This window comes from Anolis sagrei, chromosome 1, assembly GCF_037176765.1.
Source record: "Anolis sagrei isolate rAnoSag1 chromosome 1, rAnoSag1.mat, whole genome shotgun sequence".
In the NCBI taxonomy this organism is placed as follows: Eukaryota; Metazoa; Chordata; class Lepidosauria; order Squamata; family Dactyloidae; genus Anolis; species Anolis sagrei.
The window spans coordinates 116,226,710-116,239,941 of record NC_090021.1 but is presented as its reverse complement, the minus strand read 5'-3'; the positions used below and the strand labels follow the sequence as shown (position 1 = coordinate 116,239,941).

General features: G+C 37.7%; 1 protein-coding gene across 3 annotated transcripts in view; it reads right to left on the bottom strand.

The window, feature by feature from the left end:
* Window positions 1-8,379, bottom strand: part of EYS (eyes shut homolog) — a 1,026,188-nt gene extending 1,017,809 nt beyond the window's left edge. For all 3 annotated transcript variants that reach the window (XM_067468024.1, XM_060752827.2, XM_067468032.1), the window contains exon 1: window positions 8,138-8,379. The gene's annotated coding sequence lies outside the window, so the exon portion shown is untranslated. The remainder of the gene's footprint in view (window positions 1-8,137) is intronic.
* Between the last annotated feature and the right edge of the window lie 4,853 nt (window positions 8,380-13,232).

The window sequence follows — 13,232 nt, the reverse complement described above, 5'->3', positions numbered from 1 at the left end:
TCACACTATTCTCATTGTCTTTCAGCTTTCTTCCTGCCCCCATCTAGTCTTTTTTCCTCACTTCACCTTTCAGATTGCTAGAAATACTGTCTGAAAGCTTCTCTGCTTCTCCTTTTCCCTCCTTATTTTCTCCCTTTACTTGTCTTCCCCTGTTCCAATTCTTGCTAGTTCTTTGTTTGTCTCTGCCCTCTCATTTCTTCAGATTTGCTTCTTTTCCTATGCACCTCTGCAAGCATCCTATATTTGGAATTCTACACATTGTACATAGGAGCTGGTGAACTCTCATTACTGAGGGACCATACTCAAAAAGTTGCTTTCTTCTTGAGAATTCTTGAGATCTGTGGTCAGATCTGTTTTTCAAAACAGGCTCCTCCTGATTCGACTCTTTCAGCTCTTTTGGCCAGTTGTAATGGCATGGACACAGCCACCATCTTTGTTTTGGCTGCAACAGACCACATGGCTGCTGAACGCTACTGCTTTTGGTTTCATTTGGCTACGCATGGAGCACACAAAGGCAGCCATGCGCTGGCATGGGGTTTCCCTTTGAGCCCTGCCTGTTGAGGCAATCAGAACAGAAGAAAGCCATGATGTGCCTTTTAGCCAAATTGGGCCTCCATGTTTCTGTTTCTATTGTGAGCAGGCTTTTGAGAGAGGCGGATCATGCTGCAGTCTGTTGGTGATCTAAATTATCAGTGCCAATGACATCTCTGCATTGCTTGCCTTACTTTTTGACTCAAATGGCAATAAATTGTTACTTTCTTCACACTTAAGAAACTGCCGTCGATGGTGACCTTCAAATGATGCAAGCTTCACGTGTGGAGTAGAGATATCTTGCAAATTTTAAAGTTGCCATAAAATGAGGAGGTATTTATATCATTTTTTTAAAGAGCAAATGTTCCTTCAGGTGCTGTTACTCCCACTCAGCTTCATTGAAAGGGTATTGAAGAGAAACAATGCCGGAAAAGGTGGTTTCTTAAGTCTGATGCTTTAAACCCAGGTGTTATTGAATGATATAAGGATAAAGGACCCCAGAAAGAGTGGTTTCTTAAGTTTGATGCCTTAAACCCAGGTATTGTTGATGGATATGAGGAAAAACAATACTAGAAAAGGTGGTTTCTTATGTCTTATGTCTTAAACCCAGGTGTTAGGGAACAATATAAGGAGGAAAGATCTTAGAAAGGGTGATTGCTTAAGTCTGATGCCTTAAACTCAGATCTTAATAAAGGATCTGAGGAGAAACGATGCCAGAAAAGTTGGTTTCTTAAGACTGATGCCCTAAAAATGATGGAAAGGGGAGCTTGGGAAGTTTCCTCATTGCCGCCAATGCACTGGATCTTTCTGGAGTGAAAACTGATCTTTCAGCTGCCAGATCAAAAAACAAAATTTTGCCTGCCCAAATTTGAGAGGCTTCAAAAACACTAACTGGTGGGCCACTGAAATCCAAACATCGAAAACGATACAGGGTTTAGCTGAATTGCACCCCCCTATTATCTACTGCTGCAAGACGTTTTTCTCTAAGTTCAATATAAAAATGGGTTCTCAGCATTTTAGAATACCTTTCAAACAATGTAGAAAACCAGTAATAAGTGGCATACTCATCTGACCCATTGGATACACTCTTCCAGGAAAACAAATATCAATAATCTGATTACTGCAGATTTTATAAGATTAATTTATTACAGAATATTTGTCATTTAATACATTTAAATGCAATGTATTGGTTTGTATAATTTCTATGCCACCTTTTTTCTTGCATAAAACTCAAAAGGGGCTTATATCCAGTTAAAATAAGGTGCAGCTTAAAAACATGTAAAAAAGATAAAAGTTTAGGCCCATAAAAAGGCAAAGACTTGTTTAGATGTCTTCCTTGCTGCCACCTGAGAGGAGAGGTAGCTGAATCTCCCAAAACCTCCTACAACATAGGAACAGTCACCAATAAAGATATATCTAATATTGTTGTTAACCGCTGTCAAGTTAACTTTTACCTATAGTGAATTGGAGATTTTAAGTCACCCTATCAGCAACAGCTCTTGCACACTCAGGCCCATGGCTTTCTTGACTGAGTCTACCTACCTATTCCTCTTTTCACTAAATATATTCAGTATATTTCACACTATAGCAGTATCTGATACTGTTCGATATTGTATGAAACATTAGATATCATTTCTCAAGACATGGTTCGATGTTGAATTGAATGTTATAAAAGCTATGAAATAAACTTTAAAAAATAAATAAATGCAGACCCAAATATCTTTTACAAAAATCCAAATGCACCCTTCTTCCCATGACAGCCAAAAATCCTTCCAGAGAATGTGACACAAGAAAGAAAATAGTTTGTAATGAACATTCCGGTGTCTGAAGTCTGGCAACATACTCAAGGCACAACTGTCTTGAAAAAAGATCCTTGCCTTTTCCTACATATTTAAATTTAACAAATAATAATTATGATTTATAATTGCTTCAATAATTGAACTAATACAGGAAGTCAATGTTCAAGGTGTATTTATAGCTATTAACAGCTTCTCCATCATGTAGTAGGAAAATTTTATTAACCTTAAATATCTTTCACACTTTAATGTGAAATTCATGCGAAACGCATTTAAGATCAAGGTGACTTTTACAAGCCTTATCCAAGTCATGCATTAATATACACACGGACATCAATGCCTTGAGTGATAGACCTGAAGCTAATCTTGTATTCTGTTTGCACAGGCAGTTTTTCAATAGGTCTGACATTGATCATCTGTCCATTTGATTTGTTAACCTTATAAAAGTGATTTTATACAAAATGACTGAAGGCTTGAAGTGTAATATACAATGCCATTATACATTTTTATTTTGGAGATGGGGGCTGTCATAAGTTGGTCCTCCATATGGAGTGTTTAGATCTAGAAAAATAAAAGAGACCCCTGTTTGTTTTTTGTTGTTTTCATTTGTTGGCGAAAGCCAAATGATCTCCCAATACTTGAGCCCTAGTGCAGCTCATCTGAATGACAGAGACAATTGGATCATAACTAGTAAATCTGGGCAAAACAGCAACACATATATATCATTGGAAAAATTAAATCATCATGTCTTTGCTACTCTCTCGATGAGTGTATGATGGCATATATGCTGCATAAATCTGCTCTTGCTGGCAATGATTATGTAGGGGTGGGGGGACGGTTTCCAGAATTCACAAATCAAAGTTTTTGAGTATTTTTTCTTTTAAAAAGGTGAAGAAAGTATGTGAATAGTACTGTTCAAAAAATAGAAGTATCCAGACAACAGTTTTCAACCAAAACAGAGATCTCCTGCTTGGCTCCTAGTTCAGCACCAAGCACTGAAGAACAATAGTAAAATCCACAGTTCTCTGCCTTGCAGCCTCAAATCCAAGAGCCATCTCATACCAATAATTAAAAATGCTAGAATATAGATTATCATCTATGGAAATTTCTGTCAAGTTGTTGTCATGTGCCTTTAAGATATGGATTGCACATGGTGGCTAACGGGTGCCATGTGCAATCCATATCTTAAAGGCACATGGCAACATACTGGAGAGGAAGGAGTCAAGGCATCTGCCTGCAGATTCAGTCAAGTTATTCACTACCTTCCCCACCTGTGGTGTCAAGTACCCAACCACTTTCTGTCTTTGAAGCATGCAACCCCTTCTCCCTGAGCCTTTCCAGATGTTCCTTCAGCACCACTATAAGAGGAACCACCAGACTCAGTTGCCTTCAGGAAGAGATGGAGCACTGAGACCCGCTGGGTTATGATGTCCCACTCCAGCTTTGTCAAGTGGATATGTTCAGACAACAACTTGTCAGTGACAGGCCAGAAGCCAATCCAAAAGCTAAAGCTGAGAACAAGTGGCAAGGCCATCGGATGGAAGCACCTCTCTCTAGAGCCAAGATGCAACTGAAAAAGGAGGTGCTGACTCCATTAAATAGACACAATTTGCATTAGGAGCAATGACTGACAGCCATTTAATCCAGCTCTCTCAAAGAACTATGGCGGTGGAGCCCTTGCTGTTACAGGCATCCAAAGAAGATGAAGGAAATGCCCTAAATGAATCTGTGCACAAGTCTAGTAGAGACTATTGCAGACACACACTTAATCATAGACTTATAGACTTTGAAGAGATCACCAGGGCTATCGAGTCCAACCCCTGCTATGCAGGAATACACAATCAATTAATTACTCCATACACAAGACTCAATCAAGGCAATTAGCTTTCTCTTTACATGAAAGCTATGTTTCACTTCTAAATATAATAGGTTGGGCCACTGCCCATGCTGCAATAAAATCAAATCCAGATATCAAAAGTAAAAAACAACAACAACAAAAACTTGTTTCTCAGGGCCCATCCAGAGAGGTCCCAAAATGCGGAGCTTCTTGGACTTTTATTGGGGGCATCCAAATGATGCCTCTGGTAAAAGCAAATTAAGTAGGAAGAAAGCAGGTAAATTAATTTGAATTAATTTGATACCCATTAAACTCGGTCCTTCCTGAAAGGTCTGGGTCTAATGAGGTATTGGGCCTGTGGGGACTGACCCCTGGGTAGTGCTGGGACTACCCAGGGGTCAGTCCCCACCGCCCTCTTGGTTTTTCAGGCTTCATGACCCTGGAGAAGTGAAAGGACATCCCCTCTCCCACCTCCCAATCATTCCTGGCCCCTTCCCCTGCCTCCTGGCACATCATTTCTATGTAACAGGAGATCTGCTGAAGTAGTGTAATGGTGGACCAGTAAGTTTTCTTTAATTTTAAGGCTGGGGTTTTTTTGGGGGGGCAGGGGGGTTCTAGGAAAAGCATGAGGTTTTTTAGGGGTGTGGGCACAGAAATGCGCTCCAAAATTGATTTTTAAAACCCCGCTTTGCCTTGCATTTCTGTCAAGTTTTTGAAGTGTTCTCAGATATCCGTTACACATTTCCAGTTCTGGTATACATTCTGTGCCAGTCAGAAAGCCAAAAAAAAAAAAAAAGAGCCCAAATGTTCTGGAAAAGAAAGCCCATAGCTTTCAAATGGAGTAAATTAAGAGGGGCGAAATCTGTCAAGAAATGTCATGAGAGAATGCACTCTAACAAGATTTGCTTCTATTTTTTTCATAATTTTTGAAGACATGCAAATAAACATTGGCTATGTGGCTATTTTGTTGTCTTTACCAAATCTAGGTAAAAAGTTATGTACTCTCTGTATGTAAAGGGATTATCTTCAAGCTTAACAACAATAATATCAATCCAAAAATCATTGCCTCCTATAAACAAAAGAATTGGGTGAAATAGCACCACGACTTTATTAATATCAAGAATCTGTAACACTGCAGAAAATGTGATGTGAGGGCACAGATTTGTATCTGGGGACGTGGTTAAGCAAGCACTCTCATCCAGGGATTTCTGTGGGTGAATTTTAGTACCTTGTAGTATTCCCAAAGTATTAAAAGAGCAAATTACATCAAGTCCTGAATGCAGTTGTCTTCCTATTTATAACCTGGCATTCACCAGCACCATTTTCAACCAAGAAATTGTGTTGCCAAGACATTCCAGGTTATTTGTTTTGAGGGACAACTAGCACTCTATATCTGTTTAACAACAGGGATAGGGTGCTAGTTGTCCCCTTTCCTTATATCCTTCTGCTCTGTACAACTAACTGTAATGGCTGCCCTCCTTGGTCTGGCATTTCCATTCCTTCTTTCAGAACACATCCTTCCTATTGAACACAGTCTGTATAGAAGTAACAACAACAACAACCAAAGTTGTCATAATGACATGTGGGTGTTTATTTTAGGAGTGAATTTCCCTTCCTATGGATAGATTTCTAACACTTCCTGTGTCTCACCACCATTCTTAACTATTAGTTCTTTTTAAGTCATATGTTTGCAACTTGGGGACTGCCTGTACTTAAATTTATAAAAGGTTTTGAACAATACAACATCTTTTTAAAGGCTCTTTCATTAAAAACAAACATATATATACACACACAAATTTTTGACTGGAGTTACACTTAAAATGTATCTTTTCTGACTTACTAACAAATTCAGCTGAAGAAAAAACTTAGAGTAACAGAACCTAACTTGTTCATAACTTGAGGACTACCTGTATTTATTTCATATTGTTTAAATATTGTTGACACTTTAATTGTAAGTATGTTTTTATTGTACTGTAATTATTTTAATCCTAATCTTGGAGAGTAAAGAATAGTACAAAAGATGCCAAAATCAACAACAATGCAGAGAAGATTCTAGTATAACCAGGAAATAGGGAAATGCAGAATCTGGGTAAATCCTGGCAGATTGGACAATGTGATTGCCCTATCCATATGACTAAGGCATTGAACTCAAAACTGTCAGATACCTTGGCAGTATTGCAAGGAAAGGCATACAAATGCAGAGAACATACTGTTGTCCCTGCTGCCAGTTTGATAGTGATGAAAGCTTATAAGCAGTAGGATAGTAATAGGGGTAACCCTCTGTAATCTGTTCTCTCTGTGTACATGTGTTTCATGTGCATTCAGAACGATGAGGAGCTTTCAAGCTTTTACAAAACAGTATTGCAAAATGATACATATTACAAGCCAGAGAAGGGATATAATAATTAAGACTGCCATCACTGTTGGATCAAGACTAACCCAGCAATATTAATTTGCAGAGACATTTGTTGCAGTGGATAAATGTTGTACAAAATGCCCAGAACCACGTATAGCTTTGCAAGCAAGGTGAAAGTATAAAAGTGTCCAACTCTGCATCAGGTTGTTGCAAAGATATGATGGGGAAGAAGAACAGGTATCCAGCCCCAAGTCTCATGGAGGAATGTTGGGATATATTCATTTATATGTATCTGTCTGTGTGTAGAGATATTGATTCCTTGGAGCATGATATAATTTTCCTCCTTTGCAACAGTGCAAAAACACAGCATTCTCTACATAATTGTGTTGTGCTTTTTTTCCAACAGAAGCCAACCACAGATGGTTATGTTAGAAGTCCCCCTGGCAATGGTTATGGTAATCCATGCTGATTATTTTAGAATGGGGTTTTAACCTATAATTAAATGGACATACTGACTGCATCAAGATCTTTGAGAACTTCGTCCTAATTAACAATAGCAACAAACAAATCACTCAAAAATATAATTAGAAATTATGATTAATTACTGCCTGCAGTGTTTAGAGTTAATTGAATGCAAAGAAGATATGCAACATATAAAATTTCTACTGAGAAATGACTGTATGTAACCCAATTCTCTAAAGATGTCTCCATAAGGAAAACTGGTTCTCCCCACAAACCAGGAAAACAGTCACAGAGAATGTTGTCTTAAAAAATCTATTCTATAATGCAGCAGCAATAGTAATATTTCAAGGATAATATATTTATTAAAGTATCATACTTTCTCACTAAAAAAAGAGTATATACTTCTATTTGTGTTTATCTCTATAATTGACCCCACATATAAAAATGATTTACATATAATTTCATTTGTTCCTTTTAAATAATGAATGTATGAAATTAGTTTTCATTTATGGGAAACAAGGAAATATTAACACTGAAATTATGGACCTGCATCTAGGTTTGCATCCTGTTTAGCTGATAATTATGTTATTGTGTGAAAGGAATAGCTCTTTCAACTATACAGGATGAGCGTATAGCAATTTCAGTCTAAAAATCAGAATACAATATTGTTATTAACTAGAATAAAAATTGCAACTAGTTGCTAATTACCGGATATGTTTCCTCCCATTTTACATCAACCACCTGCTGCCTATTAACAATTATTACTTTTATTTATGGGAGGTGATGGAGGGGAAGCAAAGATGGTGAATTCTGAGAATTTGCACCATTACATCCTATTACAAGACCATATTTCATCATTATTTGCTAGCTATATTGACCACAGTCCCCAGAAGCCTTCCCTGATAACATTAATGCCAAATCTAAGTGCATTTAAGATATAGTTTAAACAAACAAGCCTTCAACAGTCCAGACTGCCTCACCTGTTACTCTTTGCTCGTAAATAAACATGAGAACAGGTGCAAGCTAACATAAGGCCTAGACTTTATCCATCTAATCTGGGGATGAATGCGACAGGCCACCATCTGTTCTCCATGCACATCATAGGTAAAATATAGTGATATAATTTAATCATTTCAAACTTCAGTCGCAACTTACCCTTTCATTTCCCAGGCAGAGCATGTTTGCCTTGTTTTTCTGGGTCTCAGGGCAGATTAACTGTTTTCATTCTGAGTTGCAGCTGCAGCCCGTTATGTCAGAAGCGTGCTGTGGTCACAAAGGAAACCTGACCCGAAGGGTTTAGTGACACTGTCCAATAGTAAGGGATTGACTGAGAAGCCTGCCAGTGTATGAGACCTAGCTGAGGAGAAAATCAGACATATAGTATTGTTGTCTGGAGCCCCTTTTGGAAAATATACAAATGAAGACTTCATTCATACTCATGCTGAAAATAGACACCTTTAGCTTATATGTATATGCCATCATAACTCAACCGATAGGAAGATAACCTTTCCATCAACTTTGGCAACAAAAAAACTAATCCCCATGGAGCTGAGCCTCTTATCCTAAGCCAATTAACTATTGGCACTGTAATTTTAGTTGTGATATATACTTTGCTTCATTACTTTCTTTAATAACACTAGTGACTGGATATTAGTAACTGGAAGATAAACAATTTTTTTTCCTCTTAAACAAAACCAAATCTTCAGAGTTGCCAAGATAACAAACTGAGAAGTTTTAATTTTATTTTTTTGTAGTAAATTTACCATTTGGGGATTTTTGAGGCATTTCAAACATATGCACATTAAAGTCTCTCCTTTTATATAATATCTATTTTTGTCAGTTTGAGTGGTTTCTTGAGATTTTTTTTTGAAGTGTAGATGTCACTTATCCAGATCCAAAATGTTTTCTTGCTTTGTTTTTGATGTTCCTTATGAGATGAGGAAGCAATGCTGAATTTTAAAGCAACTCTTAAACATGCTTGTATTGAGAATAATGGACATGCACATGCCTCATGGACATGAACGTCTTCAGTGTACATGCCCAAGTGCTGTGAGCAAGGAAAAAACTCTCAGAAAAAGGAGTCAACGTGGAACAAGTTTGTGATTGCTAGACCAATAATGAACTTGAGTTGGGAAGATTCTATTCATTGCAAATAGTGGGTATATATACACCAGGGTCTCCAAACAGGCTTGTCAGTTGAATGCGATCCTCCAGGGTCATTTACCTGTCCACCTTCCTAAACTGAAATGACTTAATGGTATACAACAACAATCCTAATTAACTTGACTATCCCATCAGCCAAAAAGCAGGCCCACACTTCCCATTGAAATATTGGTAAGTTTATGTTGGTTAACATTACTCTTCATTTTAAGTATCATATTCTTCTTTCATGGTTTTTTTGCACTAAAAATAAGATATGTGCATAAGAACTATAGTCCACTCCCCCCAAAAGTCTGAGGGACCATGAACCAGCCCTCTGTTTAAAAAGTTCGAGGATCTCTGAGCTGCACTGTAAAATTAACAACACTTTCACTGCCATAGCTTCATGCTATGGAATCATGGAAGTTACAGTTTATGAAGCACTAGTCCTCTTTGACAGAAAAGGCTAAAGATCATTTAAAGCTACAACTTACAGGATCCTACAGAATTGAGCCATGGTATTTAAAATGGCATCAAATTGAATTGATTCTACAGTGTAGATGCACCAAGTGACTACAAGATGAGTGATGCAAATGTAATTCATTGAAGTTTCTTTTTCTCCAGAAGCAAATATGAGAATAAATTTAATATTCCCTTTTACAGAGTTTTTTCCATGAAATCTTGCACTGGGAATAACATGTCATAGCATACATTACTTCCCCTTGCTACCATCTCCCCACTCAGTACCTCTTAAGTAGGCAATTTATTCATTATTGTGGCAAAGAAAAAGAAAAAAAATAAGAAATGGGGAACTTGCTGAAATATATTGGTATGTTATACTTGTTGAATGACATTCTGCTTGACAGAACTGACAGGGAAATTAATGAGATTACTTTGAGAAAAAGTATTGCTCACCATGGTCGATTTCCAAACTAGGAAATGATGGGCAACACACCACTTATTTATATGAATGGTTTGAAACTCCTGATCTTTGTCAAGATTTTCTGGATTTGCTGGGCATTTTTTTTCTTGAGCAATATTCCCAAATTGTGAGATAAATCAATAGATTGGATCCAGGCCACATGAATGAACTTTGATTATATTGAAATCTAAATTAAAAAATCATCTTGATATAGATTTTCAGTATTGTCATTGAATACTTTTACACATCAAAGGTGATGTGCGATAGATAAAAAAAATGTGTCAAGGGTCATTACTAAAATTGGGGGGCGGCATTTCATTCTAAAGTGTTTCTAAAGTATTGTTGAAGGCTTTCATGGCTGGAATCACTGCTGTTTCCCTCTCCCAACGGCAAGAGGCCATTAATTTAAAGAGGAAAGGCAGCCTTTTGGCTTTGTTTTGCTTGCCTAACTTTTACCTGAGGAATCCAAATGACGCCTCAGGTAAAAACAAATTAATGCAGAGTTAACCAGGTTTCCCCAGTTTACTTTGCATTAAATGAACACTTCTAAAGATCCGGAGCTTAAACTAAGGTCTGGGTTTTTATAGGTGACGGCCCATCTGCAATCCCAGGGATCAGTCACCACAGCCACCCAGCTTCTTCAGGATCTCAAAACCCTGAAAGAGCCCCCCATTTCACCCCTAAAATGTACCAGAGAAGCCTGTGGGCAGTGTAGGCTCCTCTCTACAGTCCTTCCGACATGAGAAAATTGGATGTTAGGTGGTAGTGGGCGATTTCTCTCCTCCACCTTCCCCCAGACCTCCTGTCATCATTTTCTCACATCAGGACTGTACTGCCTGCAGGCATCTCCAGTAACTTTTGGGAGTAAAATGAGGGGTGGGATGGAGGCTGGATGGCATCCTGGGTCAACCTTTGTTTGACCCAGGATGCCATCTAGCTACTCCTCCCAGGAAAGCCTGGATTTTGGATTGGGGTGGGGACTAGAACCTGAGAGGAAGCATGTTGCTTTAACCTGACTCTTCTCGGATTTTAGCATAGGATAGAAGGGCCTCAGTTATTAGAATTCGGATCAAAGGGCTTCCCTCATTCTGACATGGTAAGTGTTGCTTTCCTTTACCCACAGCTCAAAAACTTTCCCATTAATTCCTGGAGCCTCAGAAATAACTGCTCTTTGGGGCTTGCACACTCTGCCTGATGTATGGTTTCTATGACTTGACCATTTAATGCAGTTCAGAAATGATTTTACATTTCTGCTTGGTAAAAAGAGGGAAAGAATAAATGACTCATGGATTCCCATTTGAGGAAAAGCATAGAGAGAGGAAATCATTTCTCAGACTGTCAAGGCCAGAAAAGAGAGATATCCCAGCAAAAAAACTTGAAAAAGATATGTGACTGGTACAAAACAATTAGAATTTTAGAATTACATGTAAGTATTTATGCCTAATTTTATGTTAATTATCTGGAAATTTTTCCTGATGAATATGTATAGTGGGTGGTTCTATGATGTAATTCTGTTTTTCATAACCAATCAATAGAGCTTTCATGTAAATACACAAGGATATATATTAAAATTTAAGTTCAAATTGGGGGGGGGGGGGCGCGAGGCAGGGCGGACAATACATTAGGAAACTGTTTTGCAGGGTTTTTTCCCATTCTGTAGAATGCTAAAATTAAATGTGATTGATTTCCTATATTTGGAGGTTTTTTATCCAAAAAATTTAAAGCATTTGAATAAATGTTTCCAAATGCATATAATTATTTGTGCATTTGCTTAATTTATTAGCACCTTTCCACCCACTGATTAAAGTTCATTTATGAGGTTTTCTCTCTCTCCAACAGTGCATATTTTGAAGTGAGTGTACTGTTTTGTTTGTGGTTAATTCCTCTGAAACAGTTCATAAGTCTCTCAAATGAGTGAATTCTAAACCAAAATGCATTTCTTCTTGCAACAAGACTCAAAAGGTGTGAAAAGGCTATTTTCATCAAGACTTCAAATGCTTTTCCATCCCTCCTTTGACGGCCCATACGTACAAAACTCACTTAACATTCTGAGTCAAAGGAAAGCATCTCACAGAAATACTACTAAATTCAGAATGCATAGGAGCATTTAGAGTTAAACAAATTCATACATTGAACTTCAGCATCATAATTCATTGTGATTGATATCTATGTGGATTTTCAATTTCTTAATAGTTCAAGGTAAATTCTAATTATGAGTGAGAACAAACTTGATTTTTTTCTGAAGTCTTGCTCATACTGAATTATTATCCAGAACACTATGTTTCTTGCATCTTATATATATATATAGAGAGAGAGAGAGAGAGAGAGAGAGAGAGAGAGAGAGAGGAGATGCAAATCCCCCACCTCTCCTCCTCCCATCCCCCATCTGGGTCAGCTTATTTTAATACTTTGATTTAATTGTTTGGATGACGTGGTTCAAAATTCTGTACCTGTCATTTTCTTCTGTTTTGTTGATTAAACAATACCGTTTCTTATTCCAATCTTGTTTAGAATTACTAAACTATCTATATCTAAATCTATATCATCGATATCTATATCTATATCTATCTGTTTATATATTATATATTATTATCTGTAGAATCATTGGAAAACATAGCCAACCATGTATGTAATCATTTCTAATCACTGTAAAAAATAACTTTTCTATGAAATTCCTTGGAAATTTCCCAGAATCTGAACTCACCTTGCCCTTGCCTCACCCTCACCCAGAGAAAATCACCATAATCCTCACACAATGTTTTAGGAAGAATGGGAGAGGGACATGCAATGAATTTGAGCCAGAGCCTTTTGGCTTTCTTTATCTATCTTGCATGATATAGTCTAAGGTAGTCTAGGAATGTTCCCTTTTCCCAGATCTCTGTATCAGCTCACTGAGGAGAGGCCTATTGACTAATCAACACCTGGGAGTACTCCATTGTGTGTTAAGATTAACTCTATTGTGTTTACTAGAGCCAACCTATTAAACCCATCGTGGACTCATTTCCTAATGCCAACCATCAATGATGTCCAACAGAGTCCTGAGCCACTCAGGATGCAGGTACTAGCTGGGTGGTTTCTGAGCCAATCGGGAGCTGGCACAAGTTTCTTGAATAACTGTCAAATGAAATGAAAATGCTCTGCATTTGTAGTTGTGATATGTCAGTATTTTGGAATGCTTTTCTGCTGTCA